Source organism: Sycon ciliatum, chromosome 5 (assembly GCF_964019385.1).
Source record: "Sycon ciliatum chromosome 5, ocSycCili1.1, whole genome shotgun sequence".
Taxonomy (NCBI): Eukaryota; Metazoa; Porifera; class Calcarea; order Leucosolenida; family Sycettidae; genus Sycon; species Sycon ciliatum.
This window is the reverse complement of record NC_088647.1, coordinates 5,723,075-5,743,388: the sequence shown is the minus strand read 5'-3', so window position 1 is coordinate 5,743,388 and position 20,314 is coordinate 5,723,075. Positions and strand designations below refer to the sequence as shown.

The 20,314-nt window shown below is 47.1% G+C and overlaps 1 protein-coding gene across 1 annotated transcript in view; it reads left to right on the top strand.

Moving 5' to 3' along the window:
• The first annotated feature begins 19,612 nt into the window (after positions 1-19,612).
• Positions 19,613-20,314, top strand: part of LOC135817325 (uncharacterized) — an 8,601-nt gene continuing 7,899 nt past the window's right edge. Inside the window, exon 1 of the mRNA XM_065330493.1 lies at positions 19,613-19,999. The gene's annotated coding sequence lies outside the window, so the exon portion shown is untranslated. The remainder of the gene's footprint in view (positions 20,000-20,314) is intronic.

Below are 20,314 nucleotides of genomic sequence, written 5' to 3'. Positions count from 1 at the left end.
TTGCTGATGACATTAGCAAAGCAGTGAATGGAGAGAAATGAATAAGATTCATGGTCTTCCGTACTCCATGGTACATGTACTCCAGCACGACATGTTCTTGTCTTGAGATGAGATGTTTGGACTTTTCTGAACGCTTGACTTTGATGTTGGCTCTACATGATGGTATTTATTTGTAGTGTGTTGACGTTTAGGCATGTGACTGTTTTGTTGCATTTGTGTGTTGTTCATTCTCAAGTCCTCCCAGTCCTCCCTTTGTTGACGTTCATGATGTGCTCACCATGATTCACCTGTATCATGATCATCAGATGATAGCAGTGACATTGCACAATATTGGAGAGTATCGTGTCCCCTTGGCCACCTTGCTGTATTCTAGTATCGCTCCATTGGGCGTTGTGCTGTGACCGTTACCATTATTACTGTCACTTGTTTTTTTGTTTCGTGCCCTGCCTGCTCTGCTGGGTGTTAGCATGGCCAATGCCTCACACGTCAACACAGAACAGGGCCAGTGACAGCACAGTGTTGCCTTATCATGCATCATCACTCAGGCAGCAGGCATTGCGTAGAAGGAAACAAGTCACAAGCCCCAGTCAGCATTCCAGTTCAATATCGATAATCCAGTTACCGTAATAATACTAATGAGGGGGTTTGGATGCCCCGGCGAATGCGGAAAGGTTTCTCCAAAGACCGAGCAAACTCACTGTGACTCGGTCAGTTTCTATCCGCACTGTGGAGTTGCCTGTCCTGACAGTAGAATCGAAATGGCGCTGAGAAGATTGAGCATCATCTTCCCGGTCCAGTCCCCACCCATGCATGTATGCCCAGACCATGGCCGTGTGTTTCGCTTCCTTGTTCCTGTTGTGTCGACTGTGTTATAGGCATGTACATGAGACATGAGACTGAAGAGCTGGTTCCAAGCACTGTGTCACGGTGTTGTTGTTGTTGTTTTGTTTTATCTTACTTCACCAGAGGATGTACCCAGTGTGCCGACACGCATTCTTACTTCACCAGATATTATACAGTCATTCCTGCCTTCTCGAGTTCTCGTCTAAGCAACCATATGGCTAGAATCTCAATAAGAATGAAAAAGAGTGTGGCTGCTTGCTCTCCGTGTTCTGTGGGTATTCTGTAGGCTGTTTCCATAGCACCGTGTGTTCAGTATCAGATTCAGACAGGCCGTCTGTTATCTGTGCGGGTCAATGCAGCTCTAGCAAGAGTGTGGAGACGATTTCCGACTTACGGAATTCTTTCCTCTAATTGCCTGCCCGGAGGCGGATCCAGCACATTCACTTTTTAAGAGCTCACTCCTCCCGTTTTGAGGGTAAGGAGTTTCGCGCATGGATAGCAGCCAGCTCGTTACTACGTTACATCAATCTTCATTACACGGGGGTCAAAGTACGTCTACACGAGGGTGGAGTGTTTGGGTCCCTCGGATCCTGCTACAGACTGCAGATCTAGCGCACGCAGCAGTGAAAGGACGAATGTGGTGTGTATCGGCGTCATTTTCAGGTCTACTTCTTCCTAGCGTGTTGAGAGCATGGTTGAGGCTTTGGCATTTCGGCCCTACTGTTACTTCACAGGTGACTAATACTGTCCGTCTTTGGCCAGGCAGTGTTATGCTCGGGTTAAGTCCCCGTGTTGTGTTGCGTAAGTCCCCGTATTGTGGAGAATTATTGCATCAACCATCCCGTGTCCAGGTCGCTTCACACGGCCAAGGAATACGTGTCAGTGTTGTACACAGAACCATAAAACATGACTCATGCGTTATCACTGCACCGGTGCTGCCAGTCCCCAAGGCTAAGGCAATGATACTGTGATTCTGAAGGCAGCACACACAGGTTTTGACATCATCCATTTGGGCTGTCAGTCTGTCTGTCTGTGCTTCCAGAGACTTCGATCACGAGTCACCACCACGATGTTGTGGACGCACGTCCTGGCCTGCTGGCCGGGTTCTCTTCCAAAGAAGGTGTGATCTCAGGGCTACTTCATTGACGTCGACCAGTGATGGTCTTCACCAAGAAAGAAATGTTCACATTACGACTCCGATGAACGCTTGCATGCCAGTGAACTAAGATGCACACCCGACTACATGTACATGTAATTCGCTGACGAATGCTTTGCATCGTGTGAAGGCATGGCTGTTGGCGCCGCGATTTTGATTTTCCATTCTATTCTATCTATAACCTTCCTAGTAATGATTCTATTCTGTGATTGCTGAAAGGACTGACAGCAGGTTGCCTGAGCGTCGAGAGGTTCGTAGACCGTTTGACGATCAAGCAGGTCTTGTCTCGTGAATGCCTTCATCAGTAGATTCATTGGAAAGACTTCCACGAGCATTTGATGTTATCTGTCTTCTGGCCCGCAAGAGCTGTGTCTTCGAAGCGAAAGCACCGGAAAATCCCTTGGTAGCTGTCTCCCTGGTCCTCCAAATCCTTCGTTATTTCCATTGAACTTCGGACCCTGTAGCTAGGCAATAACAAACCTGAATACATGTATAATATGTATACTGGTTTGGTTGCTTGCGACTATTCTAAACACCTGTAGTAGAGAACGTGAATTGCACCAGGGATGTCGGGCTGCCAAGTGCTACTACTGTGTCCGTAGATGAATCCTGTGTGTTTACGTTGAGAAATTAGAATGGATGGCGATCACAATGTGTGCACTGTCGGTGTGTGTGTGTGTGTGTGTGTGTGTGTGTGTGTGTGTGTGTGTGTGTGTGTGTGTGTGTGTGTGTGTGTGTGTGTACAATACTGTGTTGTGACTTCATTGCCATTGCCATTGCCATTGGCATGGCATTGGTAGTACCAGTCGGAGAGTTACACTACACTACCACTACACTGCAGTCTGCATGCACTGTCTGCAGACTACAGTGTGGGGAGTCCTGGTGCCAGTGTCATGACGTGCTGGTTGTCTACTTGTCAGGAATGTTACAAACACTTCTTGCACTTCAATCACCGCTATAACAATTACATACATGTGTACATTGTACAATAGTGCAGTTTGGGAATCTGATGTTCCTGTCCCTGATGTCCTCCTCTCTTCAACGTACCGGTACGAGTAAGGACATCATTGACTGCGCCATTGTACTGAAATGAGAGCGGAGCTTGTGCGTTCTCTCATCGCCCAGTCGTTACTACGTTAGACGTGTCGGTATGGCACTGGATCTATTGTGGCTGAAACGGAAGAACTGCCTGAGCTAGAGAGCCACAACATGTTGAGTGGTGCCATGGGCTGTGCCTTGAGCGTTTGGTTAGTTCTGTTTCGCAGTGGCACTCTGGTAATGCCCTGTTTACGTGTGAGTTTTGCCAGTGTGCGTTTGATGGTGTGGTGAGACATTGCAAACCAAGGCTTCCTTCTTGCACATTTCCGCCATTCCAAGGCCATTTATGGTAGAAATATGTTCCGGAGTTTGTAACCCGATATGATGAAAAGCGACTTGTTACGTCACAGTTTGTGAGTCACTTGTGCCAGTCACGGATTTCACTTTGGTTGCAAGGCCTATGCAAACACCCGCTATTCAGTTCATCAACACAGACTGACACTGTGCTGTGAAAAGAGGTCCTAACTGTTTTGTTCAGTGGAATTTCTTGGCCAATGTGTGGAATCACTGGAATGCGTGCGTTTGTTCATTTTACAATGAATACATGTACAGTCATGTAGTTAGTATCCGCTTTCCAGTGTACGAGTGTTGAGCATGAGGATGTAATTTTGTTGTGAGTGTATCACTTAACCAGTGGCAGTGTGTAAATATCAGCTCGACACTGTGCACCACCTGGTTACGACATGCACTGACAAACGCAGAGTTTCCCCATCCATGTACATGGGCTTCGTCAGCGCTACAGCAGTGTTTTCCAGGACCCAATGTTGAGAAAATCACCACTTGCAGTTACAATGCATCATGTAGATGATATATCCGTCACGTGACTGTAAACATTAGTTAACTACACAGCGCACGGATATGGACTGATAACGTACATGTATACAGCACAGTCTCACAGCCTACCGGACACTGGCGTGTCTGGAGAAACTAACGACTTACGTACATGTACATGTACTTGGAAGACTAGGAAAAGGAATGGCACCCCTGCACTTCACTTGGCTCTAGTCCAGACGTGTACGTGATTGCATGGGCGAGGATCGAGGACCGTTGCAAATCAGTGTGTATGTACATGTGCTGTACATGATTGCATTGAGTTCTTAACAATCCACAAACCCACAGCTCTAAGTCTGTGCCAATAACACAACAACAGTGCTATGCAGGGCCAAGTGGCGCGTATCGATTGGTGATCACTGTGTCGTGCCCGGTCCGTGCTGACGCGTGATTGTTCCACATCTAGATTGTTTCCTGGTGGCCAGGACGCTGAGTTTCAAGTATACAGAGATCCACTGCTTTTTGTCTCTTTACTCGGATTCTTTCATCGTTTTGCATGTCCTGGCCAGGTAAACATATCTTCCCTGGGAACTCACGTTGCATAAACATTTCCTTAAGTTAAAGCCCGTTGCAGACCCATGGCCACTGGGTGTGTCTTGCTCTCGTTCGGGTGCGGTCCCATGTAGTCCTAAAACTGTCCAGCATGATCCACGTCCCTCGTAGATGTACTCGTGACTGAGATATTATTGACGGTATGTTGGCACTTGGCAGTTTGTCTAGCTGTACCAGTGAGGTGGTGTATGTGCACAAAACCGCATGTACTGTTTGTTCGCTTTTGCCGTAACTTTCACTGGTGGATCTGGTGAAACTTTCAGCGCTAGTTCCGCTTGTCTGACGTATGCATTCTTGTCTATACACGTAGACTTTGAGTAGACATCCTACTTATCAATCGCCCGATGATGAGCAGTGTGACCCCCTAATTCCTTCTGCCTGTAAGTCCGCATGCCATTCTCTATCCGCTGCATTGACCTTCCTGAGACCACCTCACGTCCAGGATCTGGTTTTACATTTATAATATCCTGGCATCTTCTTTTGTCCTTCGTCCTCTCACTGTCTCAGTGTTCCTGTTGCCTATTCAAAGACCCTTGCCCTCTGCTCGGATCCTTGGCCATCACTGATGTACATGTAAATCTGCTATCGTCTGTGGCCACTAGTGTGAGATGTGTAGCTTGGATCTTCCCAAGTGCTTCGACAGAACAGAATGGTTGACACACGACCAGCTCACGTCCAGGATCTGGTTTTACTATATCCTGGAATCTTCTTTTGTTCTTTGTCCTCTCACTGTCTCAGCGGCACTGTTGCCTACTCCCATAACTGGTATTCAGAGACCGTTGCCCTCTTCTCGGCTCCTTGGCCGTATCTGATGTACAGCTGCTGTGGTCTGCGGTCATGTGAGATGTGTAGCTTGGAGCTTTCCCAAGTGCTTCAAGTTGAAAATTTGCGTTGGCACATGCAGTGTTCATCCCGTCATGTCCACGACCCAGATCCTTCAGAATACCCTATTGCTTCTGGCGATTGGATAGTGATAATGGATACCTAGTACTCTTCCTCAAAGCTGATAATGGAGGAAGTTGTGAGATGAGAGATGTGATCATCAGCAAGCCAAATGACTGGCGTTGGTACCTGTGTGCGAGCTACCGCCTGTCCGGTGATGTTGGTAGAATCGCTATGCATGGTCGCAAAGCAGGCAACGATTCCTCAGGAAATCCTGTATCCTGTCGGGGCCTGAAGAAGCCGTCCTTCCTTTCTGCATAACGCTACAGATATACAATGCCGCCACTTTGCAGGTGGAAGGGCGACTACCCCGACCTTTACGCTTGCCCCCTGCTCCGACCACACTGACTGTACAGCCAAACGGCAACATCTAGAATACCTTGGTAAAGGTGCAACGTTAGATAGCGTTTTCGTTTGATCTCTAGGGACTCGATTTCACCTCTTGCAGTGCGGATACTCCACTCAGTTGGGGCTTTCTCACGTTCGGCGGAGCTCTGACCTTTGCATTATGGATGAGTGGATGCTATTCGCCTTTGTTAGCATTTCCCTTGCTCTAAGTTACAACAGTCAGCCTCGATCGTCCTGGAGGATCACCAATGTTCACTTTGCCGCGGCCATGTGTTCATTCCTTGGCTCTGTGTTTCTGCCTGGGAACTCGTCGATATAAATCGACTGTCACCTTTACTCCGCGTCGTTTCTGCAGCCCTGACCTTGTGTAGAGAGTACACAAGGATAGCAATGAAAGACAGTCCCTACATCTCGGGCTACAGCTGTACTTCAGTTCTGGAAATCACGTACTTTTGCTGCCCCAGCAGCAGCAGAAGCACTGGATTCGTGGAACGTTGACCCTCTGACACTGTGTTCCCTACCTTTGAGAATCCCGGACGTTCGCTCCGACAGTAATGTGTATGTAGCGTAATCCATCCACTGACCTTAAATTAACCCAAGGTCATCTTGTGTAATCCTGAAGTACAGGTACATGTAGTTAGTTGCAGGCTGTGTTCGCTCGCGTATGTTATGCACGGAGTGAATCTGAAGTGAAAGGTGACGGGTTGACTGCAGAATCGCACAGGATCATGTGACTCACCGTACACGTACAATACATAAATGTACCGGTATGTACTTCTAGTTGTTTTCTGGAAGGGGGTTGCTCTTTCTCTTGGGGAAATTAATTATCATCACTCATCAGTACAGGCACGCCCACTTCTTTGTGTGTACAATGTACATGTACATGTAGTGCGCTCGCGTGTACAGAGATAATGCAGTGCTGACCTCTTCTTCACTTGGAGTGCTCACTGCCTGAGGTCTTTGACATTTGGCGCAGTACATAACAATTATCCACTCACGTTTTGGACAGCATAATCCGTCGTACACGCTCATCCTGGCCGGTATACAAACTGCACATCTCTGTTGTTGTGGTTAGTGTTTGTGTGGACAGGTTTGACTTGTTTGATCCTTCTCAAGTGTATTTGTCTTCACCCATGCCTGCTACATGGGATCCAGCTACTTCAACTTCTCCAACCACTAGTGGCCCCAAGTGGCCCCAAGTGTCCTCTTCTACTAGCCTTTCCTCAAGTGTTATGGAGTGTTTCCGCGGAACGTTTACTCCACCAATACACACTGCTACAGGCTGCTAGATCTGCGTAGTAGTACCTTCAGATCAGTGGATTTGCAGAGGGGGCAAGATGCACATACATGTACATGTACATGCATTCACAGCCACAGTAGCAGTCGTGTTCGGAACGTGTGTTGCTTGTCGCTGATATACACATATGTACATGTGCATGGGTAGGGGAAGAAGCGTTGCTTCTCATAAAGGCATCACTTGAGACTGACACTGTTTACTGGTGATTTGCAAAGTAAGTTCCACACGATTCTCGCGCAGCTATGAGCTCATATCATGCTCATCACGCATTTGTCCAGCTCTACCTCGTACTCTACCTCGATCGAGAAGAGAAGTGTCCAATCAGGTGATAATGAGCAGTTGTAATTGCAGTTGTAAAATCAGGTGATGAGCGTGTACAGTAGACTATAGTGGCTGTCGTCAGACTCCCTATACTTGTAGTCCCCCGACGCAACAGCAATTGACAATATTATGAGTCTACATTTGGGCACACTTTACTCGTACGTGTGCGTTTCGAGACCCTTCTCCTTTGTGGACTTTCGTCAGCATGATAGAGTTGTAATTTTCGTACTTGAAGTCATGGGTCTTGAGACTCGCAAGCATGTCATTGCTGGTGAAGGTCATGTTGAATGACTGGCACCGACCTTTGGCTTTGACAAGGGAATGTTCCAGAAAGGACGCCCACAATATTTCCATGTACACGAGGAAGCAACTCGTCCACAAGCCAGTTCAGTTGACAGGAAGCGTGATGCACAGACACGTATGAGTAATCAGCTGCGGATGAATGTGTCCTGCACTGCCCTGCCAGTGGAAATCACGTGCTGTGTCACTCTCTTCCTTTGTTCTCCATCACGGACCGGACCGTGAGGGTGGTACTGTATGTACCTGTATGTACTGGTGTGTACTGGTGTGTACTGGTATGTACTGGTATGTACCGGTGTATTCTGGTATGTACCGGTTATGCTCTGTGCCTGATCTCTGGAAGTGTTCCCACAGCTGCACCGTGGCCTGAGAGTGAGAGCCACTGACCTGAATCTGTGTCTTGTTTGGCTTGCTGGTCTCCGATGTGTCGCAATGCTGGTTTCTGCTGGTTTTCCTATCATGCCATCCACAGTGATTGTGCTCAGCTGGGTTCTTCCTTTGCCTTCTGCCTTCACTTTTCAGAAGCCGTGCCAAACTGTGCAATCCGTCATAGAAGGAAATATACATGAGTCATGACCACGTTTGGTTTGCTAGATTGCATGGGGATTGTTCGGGATTGTACTGTGCTGCATCAAAGTCTTCGTAGACTAGACATACATTGTAATAGTCGTTTTGAACTTTTGATAGTTAATACGTATTCACTAGTTGAGGGAATGATACGTTGTCTATTTTCACCCATGATTGAATCTCTGAATGCCACGTCACTGGCCCTGCGTTTCCGTCCCATCGAGACTGAAGCTAGACGGTCGTTGTTTCATCTTTGTTGTCCGCGACCAACTGCATTCGTCCGCTCATCCTGGAGCCTGCCTGTTCAATGACCTGTACTGTCACCTGTTTCAGTGGACACATACATGAAGAGTAGTTGTTCCGGTTCCGTGATCACGCTCATCAAGTCCGCTACCTCCTTATTCCGAATATTCGTCTTCCATAGTGTCCATGTACTTTAGTATGTCCATCCCGGTCATGCAGGGAACTGTACAGTGGGAAACCAGTTCTACCTTGCACCTACCGTTTACATGTACCACAACATGACATGTACATGCCTCGTGCATGATCAATCTTCTCTCTGGATCTCAGAAGTGGCGAAAGGGTGAATGACGAACATCCGTGTCCGGTTCCCTGACTGGTGTTTCCACCCCATGCGTTGATGAGCGGGAAGCAGTTGCTTATGGTGTATGAAATGGGAAATGCTATCTGCGAGGTATGCAGGACATGAGCAAAGTTTGCTTTTATTCAAGGTTCGAACAAGTGGTTTCCGTGAATGGAAACCCTATCTTTCGGGCGAGAAATGTGTGCCACTACTAGCTATAGTGTGTGCGACAGTGTGTCGTGTCTACCTGTAGCAAAGTCGTTCCAGATAAAGTGTCGATACCGGTATTGTGAAAGTCTAGTGAACAGCATAATCGGCGGCAAGGCATCAACGTCAGGGGGAGTGATTGTGGACGTGTATAGTGACAGTGTGGTCTAGTGTATTGTGTTCGCGTTTTGGACGACCCTTGGATTGGGTGGGGGATACTGTCAATACACATGTACACAGTCATGGTGATGATGATGCTCTTCCAGTTCATGTGTTCAGCACCCTTGGTCTCTATGAACAGCCGCGGAATTACACACGGATATATTGTACTGTCTTGAAGGTCACATCACACTGTGCTTTCCAGATCACGTGATCCTTAGTAGTAGAACCACACCAAAACTTCCATGCTACATGTATCTACGTAACATTGCATTAAAACGTGATTGCGTATTGAGTAATGCAATAGTAAGTCTACAGAATCATGACGTGTTGTTTGGCGGCTGGAAATCAGTGACGTCTAGCATACATGTATGTCTATGTGACAAACATGGCTTTAGCAATGGCATGCAGTTTGCCCCTATCCTACCCATTCCATGCTGGTGCAAGCACAATCACTGTTACAAAATACTTATGTTGTAGAGGCCAAGACTCAAGAGACCATACTTATGACCTGATGACAGCACTAGACTACAACAAGGTCACTTGATCATGGGGAGATGTGGCACAAAGAGCAGTCCAGGAATGCCTGGCAAGTGCGCTGATTATGACAGCAGTGCTGGGATCGTGGTGGGTCCGAACTGGACACTATGATTGTATTAAGTGCTACATGTACATGACCTTAAGTCCGTGAAGATGGCCACTCTTTAGGGCAGATGAGATTAATACATTGATAGGCCACTCGAACTGGAAGCATCGGGATGGACACCGTCGCTGGAATAGAGTTGATATGGGGCCGTGCTTGTTTTTTCCCTTTCTGCGCTGAGTTCACCGCAGGGGTGCTTCCCTATTCGGACATAGCATCATGCTCAAGCACTTAAGTTGTGTCGATTCCTGGGATCACGTCGTTCCAACTATCCCCCTCCGTTGTTCCCGTTTACTTGTTTAACCTCCAGCCCACATACAAATGTACAGTCTAAATGTAGTCATGTCGTCTACAATACATGTACATGGCTGCAGTGCTTTACTAGGTGTGCAGTTCAGTACATTGTATACACAACTGGGTAGGCCGCTGGCATTCTGTGTAAGGCTGTTGTGTGTGTCTGGCGGGGGGGGGGGGGGGGGGGGAGGGGGGGAGGGGGCGGCGGTTGAGCCTAGACTAGAATATAGTACCAGTACATTGTACTAGAAGTTGAGGGTGAGCTTTAGTGGTTATGAGTCATGTACATGTACATGTACATGCACATGTAGATGGTGCTGATTACTTGTCAGTGTTTCTACTGTTTACAGACACTGTGTGCCATATCGCCATAGGCTTGTGTAGAACTGGGAGCATTCGTGGGCTCTTCTTTTGTCCTTTGCTGGCCTGGTTAGCCTGGAGGTTTCATCTGCAGCAATACTGTAATCGGCTGTACAGTGTGTCCGCTGCCTTGCCACGTACCGCCATAGAGCCATATCCTGTCTTGTGTGACACAAGTACGGGCACATGCATGTACGTGCTTTTAAGAACACCTTGAACAAATTTAGAATCTACAACGCCAATGGTGACTAAATCGTGCTGCCGCTGCCTAACACGGCAAGGACCCAGTGCACTCGTGCCAAGAACAACGAGCTGTATGAGTTGTACATGCATGCTAATAATGTTATTACTGTGTCGTGTTCGGGTCCTTCCAGGCTACTACTAACATACGCCCGCATTGTCTGTAATAAGTACAGTCAGGTGCAGTAGAGTGACTAAGAGAATACACACGACGCTGTTTGGATGGTTTTCCGGAAGGATGGACGGTTGATGATGGGAACATGTCGTTATGGTAGACCACACCTCCGTGTACCCTTTCTCTCTCCTTTTTTTAATAGTTTGGCTTTACAGCGTCCCAAACATAGTCGTGTACATGTATCATAATTAGTGTTGGCTGGTAAGAGTATGAGCCTACGTACATGTACATGTACATGTATATGTATGGGGATCTACTTATGACGTTGTAGGAGCATGAGTACTGTATGACCTTCCGTACATCAGTCATTAGTCATTAATACACGGATTATCAGACCTACATGTATGCTTGAGTGTTCTGAGAATAACCCTTGACCCGCCGTGTACCAACTACCATGGTGTATGACATGTAGTAAACTAGTTCTACATTGTTCTTTGTAGATGGACTATGCTTGTATGAAACAAGGACTATGATAATACTGGTGGTGGTGTCCAGGTATAAATGTCTAGTAGCCCAACCGTCACCTCGACCTCTACTTTCCAGCCCTGTGCCTGTGGCTCTGCGTATGCATGCTCCCGGATCCGGACCGTCGCTCCAGCAATCCAAGTGGCTGCAGTATCTTATTCATCGCATGACCTATGCTATCGCCTGGCGTTGAAGAGACCCTTCTACCACGTTGCTACCATCTTTCTGTATCCCAGCTTTCCAGTCATCATATCCCTACCAGTATCTACCGTTTATACAGGTATTGACATCATGTTGTTGGTTGACAGCATTACAAGGCGGAGGACACTGTGTTCGGAAACAGTGACCTTTCTATAACCAGCCACAGTCGATAGAGCGTCCACTCCTCGTGTAACTCAGATTCCACATCAGACTGCAACCAGCCCTTGCGGAATCTTCAATTGTACGTAGCATCGTATTGACAGTACAATAATGAACTATGTACAGTAGTCCCAACTGTAGGCTGCCAGAGCCACTGTCGCCAGCCGCCACACTAAACTAGTCAGGTATGCAGCTACATCAGTCATGTTGTGTAATACTTGAACAAAAATAGCTAATGTAGAATTAGATCTAGAAGTACACGTGCAGGGAGTATGACGTGATTTGCTCCTTCCCTTCCACGTTTTCTGCCGGCAGGTCGCCTCCAGAGCAACGAAACCAGTCCCTGATCCGTTTCGTATCCCTCCTTGTTGTCATGGTTGCGTTGCTAGCATGCAAAACTGAAGGGTTGCTTTGATTAACACTTAATGAAATAAAATAATAATGGCGGGGCGTCAGCCGCGTGGTCGAACCTAGGTAAATGAATGCATCGCCCAATGTTGGAAGTGGAACAGCCCTGCCCGACGTACATGTACATGTACATGTATGGTACTGTAGTAGGGATCTCTGGGGGTACATGTATCTTCATCCTCCTGCTCCGCCTCTTTGCCCATACACGTGAAATACGTGTTGTTGTGGCCTGCACTGCACAATTTCTCGTTCATGTGCATACATGCATGATCGTCCACATGCGCAATGCAGAATACAGACAGTACACTAGTGTCTACAGTCGTGTTGTTGCTCTTGCCAGTCTTGGCATGATTGTGTCAAGACTGGCCTCGTAGGCTCGTACATAATGTACAAAGGACACTCTTGACACAATCATGGCTGCGAGAAATTCGTTCTGCCCATAAGAACACAAGGCTCAAGAGGCTGTTGAGAGCCACTCAAGACAGCTCTTTTCTGCCTGATCGAATCATCAAGACATCTGCTCAGAAGGGGGGAGGGGAGGGCAGGGGATGGTCATTCAGAGTCAACATTCCAATCGCGAGGCCACCATACTCCATAACACATGCCCTCTGTCTCACACTCTCAGTTACCAGGCGATACGATGCACAAGGCCTTAAGGGGCTCTTTAAAACCTGTTTATACCGGTATACATGCACATGTATGCATTATGTAGCCAGCTGGTGAATATCGAATACTCTAGAATTCTAGAAGGTATGATCAATAAATCGCCAGGCTCGTCATGAATCATTGCGCAGCGCAGACGTTCAACACTACAATAGTACTTTAGCCGTTTAGGGAGCTCCTTCTCCTTGTGACGTCATTCCCTCTTCAATTCGTATTGTCGCGTCAATACCATGGGTACCACGCACTGTCCAATGCTCTGCCGTGCTTGCCAGAGGTTGCCTACATATACACGGGCCCCATGGGCATCCACACAACACGTGGACATTCTAAGAATCACGAGCCCTGAAGAGGCTCTACTCTGCTACGATCACGCTATCTCCTATCTATCTAGCTCGTTCACTATTACAGCACTATCCACGACAATCAGCTTCCTTTCTCAGTTTCTGTGGCACGTGATACTTGTGGCAGGTGTTGCACTCTGCACCATATTATTGTATGTGCGCGCTGGTCACCTTTTCCGATCTGACCCATACCCAACTTTCCGGAAAATCGCCCTGACGATAATGTGTGTGCATGGGCACTTGAGCAGCGCTATTCTCGTGCCGAAAGTCCACTGCACTGGAAAGGTACTGGATGTGGTTATCTCCTCAGGACAATGACTATTACTGGGTGTTACTGGATTGCTGCTGTGACTCACACCTTTGTGAACGGGTTTCGTCTGCAAAATGTGTAGATGATTGTATTCATCGCTGAATGAATACTACACGGATGGCGAATCAGGCCATCTCGCGATGGTACAACGAACAAACCATTGGCTGAGATGTCGGAGCATTCCGTGTTATTGGCATCGTCATCATCGTCATCACTGTGGCACAGGGTTTCCCGCATCGTATTCTGCCTTCTTTCGCTCTTGTCATCATGCCTTTCAACTACAAACCCCCTACGTGGCAACTGCCTAGCGGAAACGCCACTCATGACTCACGCGTGTTTTGGGAGATGTATTCAAGCAGTGGTGTTTTGCGCAATCGTCTACCAATGGTCGTAATGGGTGGTGATGAGTTAGCTGCTTGGGAGAAGAACTAATTACTTCTCAATTTAGCTGATCCTGGCACACGCATATACGGTCAATGGGGTGTTGTTCGTCACCATGTTACGATGGTGCTAGTCAGCAGTTGGTCCTCTCTCCACGGAGCACTGCACTGGTGGTGGGAACGACCATGCCCCAGTGCAGTGGCTACGGTGCCAACCAGCACGCATCGTCGCAAGGACCATGCTGTGGAGAAGGGCAGTGGTCCCCTGACTGTTGTAAGATTGCGAATAGCTCATAGAGTCATATCCGTCCACCATTGCGATATACCCGTGGATGGCGCTGATAACACTGGCATCAAGCTGAAACCCATTCCCCATGGCATCAGTCTTATCCTGGTTGATAATTGATTCGCCATCGCACCAAAACGAAGCTACATGTACATGTACTCCCATTATACGATCATGTTTCAACCCGCTGCCACTGGTACCAAGTGACTATTGCCAGCATTGGGTTGAACTGAGAGGCCCCAGTGTATGGGTATCCCTGGGTCTGTTTAAATACATAGTACAGTACCTTTATATGTCCAATGCGCTGTAGATAGCAAGCTGCTACATATTCCTGGGGTTGTGTGATTGGGCGGCATTCTGCTGTTTCCGACTCATGATTCAGTCTTCAAAGCAACTGATCTACCTGATATGAGCAGAAGACATGATACACGTTGTTGATCCCCCTTCCGCAAACAGTACTAAACACACCTTTCATTCGTTAATTGACGTGATGCCATACAGATAAAGGGGATGTGTATGGAATGGAAGGAGAGTCCCCAAGGATCAGGTGATCTTTACCCAAGTCGTATTGACTCCTGATTGAGTCATGGCTGATTTTTCCCTTGGATAAGGACCCAGGGACCGGGGTGGTATGCAAGACCATGACATACTGTATGTACTAGTAGCCTACGTGTAGTGATTGTCGTGATTGTCGGTCACCTACATGTCATCATTGTCATGTACATGTACAATAATGCTGGCTCCATCTTTCTAACCAATAACAGCATGAAGTAGCAGTAGGCATGGCATGCGCTGACTATGACCCTTCTCTCCCAATCGTCCCGCATGCTAGTATCTGATCCCCCATTCAATTTGCTATGCCTTTATGGGGTGTGGAAAGTTGGCAACCCACCCCGTAGTTTGAAATGTTTGGGATGTGTGTGGACCACGGTTTCCTGGTGTCGGCTGTAACCAAGAGTACATAATGATAACCCCCAGGGGTTATTGCTGTAACTCTGCAGCCGCTCTTGGGCTAACTAACTTAAAAGGTCCCTTGCACTGTAGTATAAACATGTAGTAGGACTAGGAGTGTAGTCAAGGCATGTACAACATGTTCATGTACATGTACGTGAGTTTTAGATCTTGCTCTGTGTGCGTGACTGTACTCACCACGCCCCTGTTGTATGCCCACCGTCTGCGCTTGCAAGCACTTCCGCCCTGTTCGGAAAAGGAGAAGTGTTTACAGTCGTTAGAAAGCAAAAAGGTGCAATTTAGGAGTTGGTGCTCTCTGAAGCTCCTGAGCACGGGCCAGTTACGGACACACAAGCCACTTCTGCCGCCGGCAAACGAAGGGCGACAAGGATGCACGCGTCTAGATCTTGTTTGCTTTAGCTCCCTTGTTGTACCAGGGTTACCTTGTTACGGTAGCACATTTGCTGGGTGTGGGTAGGGGTTGGGAAGAATGCAGGTGAAGAGATTCCCGCAGCGGCATCTCGTGTACTATTATTCAACTTCATCCAACTACACTGTACCTGCGTGTTTTGTACTTTGAAAAGAAAGCAGCAGTGCTCGTGGGTGCATAGCCTGTTTGCAATCTTGCTCCTGCAGTCTAGTTAGTACTGTACATAAGTTGTGGAGAAGGAAACATGATCGATGAGTGCACGTCGGATTTTGTATTTGTTGTTGTCTAAAAGGATTGACCTCCCAGGCCAGGGCTATGGGCCTGTCGACGCGTCTCCTACTGGAAAGAATATTGTAGATGTACACGTAACAGTGTCATGTAGATGCTAGTGAAACAGTATACCGGTACTAGTACAGTAGTAGAGCGAGCTGCATTCTTCGGATATCACCGCTTCAATTGTAAGCAAGGACCCGCGAAGGTTTTCTTCTGCCCATTCACGATTCACGTGGATCATCCTTAGAAAGAAATTCAAATTGATGGAATGTGGAAATGAGTCATGATCTCCGCGTCGCCTGTTCAGAGGGTATTGCCGATTTCCTTTCTTTTGATCGACCGACTTCTGCCCTTCACTAGCTTGCATGCCGAAGTGATGGTGGGTCAATCCACGCGATCATGTGTGCAAATTGTGCCAGGGATTGGCGTTTCTTGTTTGTGCATGTGTTTCTGGCTATGGCGCTCCGTTCTCACCATGGCATGAATTACTTGCTCTCAGTCTGTGTGGTTCATGTACGCTAGCCTCCATCAGGCTTTCATTAATGCTCAGCAATCTGTTGAAAAGTCCGCCCGTTGCGAGAATGCGAGATAAGACCATCCAATATAACAGAGTGCAGCAGCAGTATTGTGTCCAGTTGTGTCATGTATCAGACTCCAGTCATACCGGTTTCATATTATGCTCTCGTTCTACATGTATGCCTCTTTCTATCGTGCTGCTGCCTCCTTTGTCCTGAACTGAATGGTATTCTTTATCTACCAACGTGCTGTGTATGTAGAAATGCACCTTTGAATGCCACACCGTGAACGATTACCATTATGCCCTCAGCCATCAACTGATTCACATCACGTAGCAATACATACCAGTAGATCTGCTCTCCGATTCAGATCAGCATTTTCGCATGCCACTGGCCTACTACAACCCACCATTATCGATCCTGCGCAACTCATTGTTAGCTTACTTAATCAATAATTCTCACTGGACCATGCCCAAAATGTATTGACCACCCTATCGGTGCTAGTAAATGGTCAGTCCAGTTGCAAGATACCAGTGCTTACTCAATTCCTTTTTAAATCGTCGACAGTGGAGAATGAGAACAATGTCATGTTCACGGTTTTAGCTGCTTGACGCGTTTATGAATGTTGTTCGCCGGCAGGAGGCTCGCTCCGATTTGAATCATTTCTGGCATAGTGCAACGTCAATGATACCGCGACTACTGCCGTCTGTAGATTCGGATATGCTACATGTACATTGATTGGTGTTGTACTGTAAGACATGTATATATAACGAGGAAGTAAATCTAACGTTTTAAGTTTTAACAGATGACATTTCTTCGTTATAATAAGATCCTTTGAAGCCGTACTGCTTCATATATGTTGTGTGTGGACATGCCGGAATACGGCAAGATCGTTAACATATCTTCTCGTTAACCTATGAATTTTGGACAATCGTTAAATTTGCGACTCGTTATAATACCATGTCTTACAGTACTCAATCTCCGGACAGCTAGCTATTTCAACCTTGTTGTTCAAAAAAGGGATCAAAGTCACGGTGGTTGGTTGGTTGATTGAATGGTTGGATGATTGAATGGTTGGTTGGCTGGTTGGATGGTTGTGCATCTTTTGATTCCCACCTTTAATACATAAAGTATACAACAACAAAAAACAGATACCTTCTTCTCTCTCTCTCTCGAACACACACGCACACACACACACACACACACACACACACACACACACACACACACACACACACACACACACACTCACTCACTCACTCACTCCAGAACGTTCACTGCATGCAGGCACATTGCGCACAGGAGCAGCAGGTGCACATGAAGTGCTGTCCGGAAGCCAGTTGAATTTCCACCTGCCGACAATAGCAAGAGTGGGAGCTTGTGTGCTCTTGACAATACGCATAGGGTGTGCGATGGTCGGAGGACTGTAGGATCGGATTGATCACTGTCATTGGGTAGAGTTAGTTTCCGCAAGATAGAAGTCCCTGTAGTACTTGTCTAGATGGGGGGGGGGGGGGGGTTGGGGGGGTTGTAGATTCCTGCCAATATTGCTAAAAGTTAAAACATGCGAGTGTGAAAACGGTGATACACAATGGTCCATAGTGATACTTGGATGTGGATTCTGCTAGGACTGTTCATCGGATGGAGAGGCTTCCTGGTCGAGTGGTGTTTGCTGAGTGTCTGGTCGCGTGCTGGGCCCAGGCCTGCACTGGCTGCAGGGTGATCGATGCTGTGCTTCCTAGGCTACACAGGTGGAATTCTACTGACTCCTGGTGAGGGTGCATCTGGACCGTACTGGTACTACTAGTATTGTGTATTGGTGTGATTTGATCACGTGTTTGTCCATCACGCCATGCGTGTGTTTCCTGACCATGATCTATAGAACTAGTAGTTAACTCCCCGCTGAGTTGCTAAGTTGAAGGCAAGTAAACCATGTGACATCCAATCTCCGCAGAGAGCTGGGTGGTAATAATTGTCGGGTGTGTCCTGTCAACGAAAATGGAGGGCGATGATTCAACCCCTATTCCGTGATAGCATTGTAGTAGCCAGTTGGAACGGAGCATAGCATTTGAATTACATTGCAACAAGCCACCACTCTCAGCCTGGGCCGGCAGTTCTTCCCACAGTTCCAGTTCCAAGGAGCCACCTTGTGTTAACACTGACGAAAATGGTAATTGCTTTACAATGATGTGTAGAAGTGAACCAATACTGGCAATACTGTACATTGTAGGTCGTGGTGCAAGCGATGATGGCAATAACTAGTAATTGTACATGTATATATTGCAGATGAATGATGATGTGTGACAGTTACAAGCAATAGTTACATTGTATTCTACAATACCACCCAAACACATAGCAAAGGCCTCTGTATAGCTGTATTGTCCCGTCACCCCAAATGGAAGGTACTACTACTAGTATAGATTCACTTCATGTAGATCTACTATGATATAGGGCATGCAGCAGTCTACATGACCATGGCGACTGTAGATCTCACAGTACAGTACAATTGTCATGATGTAGATCTACTACTAGTACTAGTACTAGTAGAACTACATGACATTGTACTGTATTTCGAACACTTCGGACAGTGTTGGTCCGTTCTGTCTGATGAGCGCTGTATGTGTGAAGCTCAAAGTCACAGCTGCTGGACAATCTCCTGGCCTTCTCTGTATTGTCTGCGTGTAACTTACTCGTACTCAACGAATGGCCGTCGTAATGCGCGTCCGGAAGTATTAGAATGCTTTGCTCTTGTTTCCTCCTGAAGAAGGCTTCGAGTAACGTGATTTGTGAACCTCATGATGGATGATCCGGTCATGATATGGGATTTTAATAGTAAAGACACAAATTCGTACTTCACGTAGCACAGCACCCACGAGTAGACTCATGTTACAGTGATCGTGGTGATAGGCTGAGCCCTAACTGTATCTTCTGCCCCGGCAGTCAGCGACCCAGTAGATTAACAGCTACTTTGAAGTAGTACTGTGACAATAATGTAGATCTACGAGCGAATCGCCTTCTGACAAGTAACCGCGAAGCTCGATCCTTGACTCCCGGAAGCCGGCGAAGGTCCCGGAGAACAGAAGAAATACTGGTAAAAAAAGGAGGTAAAAAAAGGAGAGGAAATCGGGAACATGATTATTGGCACTTGGAGTTCTGTTTGACCGTTTCCAACGTGACCTGAAAGGCTGTAGGCTGTCGAAATCTGTGTGCAGCCGGGCCACCGCTGATTTCTGCTGTAGCTGTTGTTGCTTGGGAGTACCGGTGATTGATTCAGTAACACCCTTCAGTTCAGTTTGTAAATTATGGCTGTTCCGAGCCTGCCAACTTTCTGTGCTTGTCCTGCACGAAGGAAGAGCTACAGTATAATAAGCATAAAGTTAGTTTGCCATCGGAAATGCTGGCACCAGCGAACCTTTGTGCCAACCGTGATTGTGTTTGTAGAACAATAATTGTGACATCTGAATTTCTAACACGACAAGTGTCCTACCGACATCAGGTTCCACCCGGTTTCTGTAACAGCCATTGGCATTGGGCTCTATCCGTGGGTCTCTCTGCAGTTGTGGAAACAAGAAGTTGCCGTCAATGGAACGCAGCATGATGAATGCAACAGGTGTTGGCTCCTGGGTAGCGCACTTGCCTCCGCGCAAAGCACTCTGGTCCTGTATCATAGAACAAGGCATCCATGTGGGACGTACTCGAACGTAAGAAGTTCTTTGTCACAGTTTGTGGCCTGGCGATGCCTGGGGTTTACATTTATCAGTAGTAAACTTTTAAGAAATGACTGGGTTATTGACGTTAATAGCCCAATTAATATTTCAGCCACCTTCATGATCACCAATCTACGGATACACTGTAACCATGGTAACGTTAATTTATTATGTAACATGTGTATAGTGTCCACCGTATACATGTATGCACTGGTTTATTATGATGTGTCAGCTCACTGTCAGTGCTGACCTAGTTAGGTTCCATGGTGCCAGTGTGCATGTTGCAGCTGTGTAGTACTGGTTTTTGGT